Source organism: Tiliqua scincoides, chromosome 2 (genome assembly GCF_035046505.1).
Source record: "Tiliqua scincoides isolate rTilSci1 chromosome 2, rTilSci1.hap2, whole genome shotgun sequence".
NCBI lineage: Eukaryota > Metazoa > Chordata > Lepidosauria > Squamata > Scincidae > Tiliqua > Tiliqua scincoides.
The window spans coordinates 68,628,088-68,632,585 of record NC_089822.1 but is presented as its reverse complement, the minus strand read 5'-3'; the positions used below and the strand labels follow the sequence as shown (position 1 = coordinate 68,632,585).

The window sequence follows — 4,498 nt, the reverse complement described above, 5'->3', positions numbered from 1 at the left end:
GTGCAGTTCTGGCCCTGAGAAGGAAGTCACAGTTAATAGTGCTGGCTGAGGATGGCACAACTGCTGGCACAACTTGCCCCATCAGCCAACACAAGAACCCCAAATCCCTCCCTACAGCAAGTTGAGGATGAAGGTGTGTTTTTTGCACCTCTAGAAATTACTGCTGGGAGGAAATTGGCTTCAATGATTTTATTATCTCTGAGCCCAAATTTCCTCCCCAACAATACCCACAAAGCAGCAACTGTTACCCTGCACATGCCCGATCTCGTCTGATCTTGGAAGCTAAGCAGGGTCAGGCCTGGTTAGTACTTGAATGGGAGACCGCCTGGGAATACCAGGTGCTGTAGGCTTATACCACAGTCTTTCGATACTGAAGGTTGCCAACCAATACCCACAAACAAAGGCGGAGTTCCCTTTCCTGCTTTTTGACTCTATCCTGAAGTCCTTGGTACCAGCAATATTCTTTCTGAAGGCATGTGTTAAGATGGTTGGCCCTGATTCAACTGAGTCCTCCAGTTGCCCTATGAGATAATCACCAATCAGCTGTTGAGCAGAGAGGTAGAGCGGGGGGGGGGATCCTATTCAACCCCTCTGCTTCCCTTCCCAAGCAGCTGTTGAGGTGCTGTTGCCATTGGGCTTGGTGGCTGCACACATTCCCAGCAGCTGGATCTTGAGAAGGATGTACACAGGAAAGCAACCATACACAAGGCTGCCAGCCAGCTTGGGATATAGAGATGGAAGCTGACTTCTGCACGCCTTTTCCATCAAATCAGATTGAATACTTTACCTTGCAAAGGAACTTATTCTTTGACTCCCAAGTGATTAAATTGTAATAAAATTTGAAATGTTTGTTGTGTACATATCTGTATCTTGGAGGAGAGGAAGACTTTTCTCTTCGTTTTCTTTTGCTTTCCCCTCTCCTTCCTCTTCCTCTTCACCATCAAAGACTTTTGCTTTTTGCGTATGTGTGTTTTTTTTCCCTAACTGTTTTACCTCAAAGTCTATGTGTTTCAGAAATCATTCTCTGTGGAATGCCACAAACCAAAAGTGTCTTCTGAAAAGGACCCAGTCCAAATAAATATTTTAAAATACTTAGGAAGTTTATTGCATTTTATTCTTAAAATTGTAAGAATGACCTGCGTTGAAAAGAGCCTGGGCAGAATCACCAGCGCTTGGTAGATTAGAACTGCCGTATAAGCAGAAAAGTGAAGATGTACAAGTGGGTGTAGGGGGATTTGCAGTTGTAAATCCTTGTTTTCGATATTGTTTTTGAAATGTGCTTACATTTAGGGCTGGATGCAACTTTTACTGCAGTGCTAATTATGGTTTCACATTGATTCCCGTTTACCAGACAATTCACAGCACTGTAAAATGTGCTCTTTCCTCTTTCTGCGCATGTAATTAAGTTCTTAAAAATTTCACCCTATTTTACTATGCTTTTACAGCTCCAGACATGTTTACAACACAAGTAGCTCCACAGATGAGTAATCTACTCTGGATTTTATGAGGTTTTCATTTTATGTTCTTGTACCATCTGCTTACTGAAGATAAAGGCTGCAGCATACTTTGGGCTATTTACAGTTCATACAAGTTATTCCATTGCATTGCCATGGATCATTTTTACTTCTGTATTAACTAGCAGAGCTCCCCTAAAGGACATTTTAATGTCTTAATTTGAAGTGTGCAAATAAATATATACTGTACCATGAACATCAATAACTTTAATAAAACTGTGTTGTTTTAAGCATGTCACATTTTTAGAAAGTCAACTTTGCTGCTTAGCACCTCTCCTGAAACCCCTTTTGGAAATCCAAAATCCAGAGCGTTCATCGATTGCAAAATGCATGAATTCCAAATACAGGAAATACAGAATACACTCAGGGCTCAATCGTAACTGTGGGCTATGTTGGCGGAACACACATTCCGCTGGCATAACATGCTTTCCGCCTGTTGTAAATGCAACTCTGCTGGAGAGTGCAGCCTGGCCACTGCCAGAATTGGCAAGGTGCCAGATCAGTACAACAGTGGACCACAGACACCCACCATGTCAGGTAAGGCTGCGTAGGGGCTGGGAGGAGGCAGGGAAGGGGCAGAATGGGATGGTAATGGACAGGGACATTTACCGATACGACCCAATCCTTTGCAGCTCAACTCAGAGAAGATATTCCATTGCAGCTGGTCTTACAACTAGCCCACCAAAGCAATGAGTTTCTCTGCAATCACTAGAAAACATCTCCCCCCAGCTTCCCCACCTCCTTTCCCCCTCCTTCTCAAGCCACTCTTCAAGAAACACATCCCCATTCCTTGGGCTCCTCCTTCCACTCATCCTTCATCCAATGATCATCAGTTCCTTCAGAGATGGGCAAGAGAGCCTGCTCCTGCCTCCCTCCCCCCACCTCCAGCTTGATGCAATGCCAGAACATTAACCCTTCCCTGACTCCTGGTTGGAACTTACCTGCTGCTCACCTGGTCTAAATGCTCACCCCAGGAGGTCTTTCAAGCACCGAAAAATGTAAGTAAGTCTACCCAGGCTCGCAGGTTTGAGTTGTTCACATTCATGACTCATTTCCAAGTAAGGGACCTGAGACTCAAGTCAGTGCCAGAGTCATTGACACACATGACTCGAGTGTACACGAGTCAGCAAATAACGTGTTTTCACAAGGTGCTGGAGCACCTTGCCTGCTCCAACATAGTGTTTGGAAGCTGCTGCCATGGACACAGCCAGTTGCCCAGAAGCATAAAGCAGCAGCATACCTTTTATGATGCTGCTGTGGTACAGCAGTGAACCAGGAATTCTGCCACAATAAGTGCTCAATAAGACTGGGCTGTCAGTATGTTTTTTATATAGAAAGTGGTTTTTAAAAATGTTGTAAGAAATAATAACTAAATAAAGCACATCTGTATTATTTTACTTATTCCTTGTGAATAAGCTTGTGTAAATAAGCCCTCAAACATACACTTACAGTAGGCAAGGCAGACATTGACTTCTATTCATGGTATTCCTTTTGCACTGGAATCTCAGCATTTAACTTTCAAGCTGAAATTATATGTTAAGATGACTGACACTTTAGCCACTTATGATCTGCCAGAGAAAAATAGATCTTGATTCATTCTCTACACTTTCTCGGGAAAAGTGTAATTGAAGGCTACAATGGAGAAGCATTGAAAATGAGCGGCTTCCCTTGTCCGCAAGAATACTGTTGTGCTGCGCCATTGAAGCATACCATAAACTCCAGCTGCAAATGAAATAGTTCATTTTGTGAGACACCGGTCATTTTTGTTTTGTTTTTTGGTCTGGCCACGTAGTCTGAAGGCGATGTGGTATAATTAAACAACATAATAGCAGTGTTGGTAGGCAGATCAAATTGGGATTAGAACACCAGGAGAAGGGGAGTTTTAACTCTTTCCCCTAAGCTGTTCTCCTGGTTAGAATGCACCTCCAAATGCTATTTGTTCCAGGGAAGCAACCATATAAGTAACCAGTATGTTTTCCACTGAGGGACAAATAGGTGACTTTAATTGAAGAAACGGTGAAAGGATTGATCCACACACCCCACGCTGCATGCCATATCCTGATCCAATTCTGTTGTGAAAAGTTGGCACTGTGAGATGGCCAAGTGGAAAATGCTGACGTAGTGCAGCAGGATGATCAATGCTCTGGTTTCTGATGTGGACACAGATATGGTGTAGTGGTTTGGGAGGTGGACTCAGACCTGGAAGAGCCAGGTTCAAATCCCTCCTCAGCCATGAAGCTTCCTGGGTGACCTTGGGCCAGTCACTTACTCTCAGCCTCACCTACCTCACAGGGTTGTTGTGAGGAAAAAAGGAGGGGAGCAGCTGTGTACACCACCCTGAGCTCTTTGGAGGAAGGGCGGTATAAAAATGTGAAAAATAAAATAAATAATAAATATGGTTATCATAACATCACATCTGCCCACCTTTCGTTCGCTCCCGGAGAGCTTCCCAAAGCATCATGCCCCTTCCTGTGTTCTCATGCCAGGCCATCACTCTTGCTTCTTGGTGACAGAGTTGAACTCTAAGCCTGAGACAACATTGGCGTTTTGAATGTATAGATTAGAAGTGGGGGAGAATGCCACATCTAATTTATTCAAAGAATGGAAGTCAAACAATAATGTAGTCGGATTAGTTAACAATTCCACATGATCAATTTTATTGATTGTGCTCCTTGTCTCTCTGTTAACAACAATCCAAAAATCTTTTATTAGTTGTTCATTTGATTAAAAACACCTATCAAACAGGGGTTTTATTGATCTAGGCATGAATCAGAATGATATGGTCTTGTAACGTGAAGTGTAACATGGACTGAATTTTGTTTTGTGTTTAGAATTGTTGTCTCTAGAGACAAGTCTAATATTATTATTTATTATTATTTTATTAATTTATATTCCGCCTTTATGCCCAAAGGGCACACAAGGCAGCTTACAGCAGTTAAAAATACAACATTAAAAACAATAATTAAAACAATTTACAAATAATT

General features: G+C 42.5%; 1 pseudogene; it reads left to right on the top strand.

Annotated features, from left to right (window-relative positions):
- Positions 1 to 233: 233 nt before the first annotated feature.
- Positions 234 to 350, top strand: LOC136642416 (5S ribosomal RNA; annotated as a pseudogene).
- Positions 351 to 4,498: the final 4,148 nt, after the last annotated feature.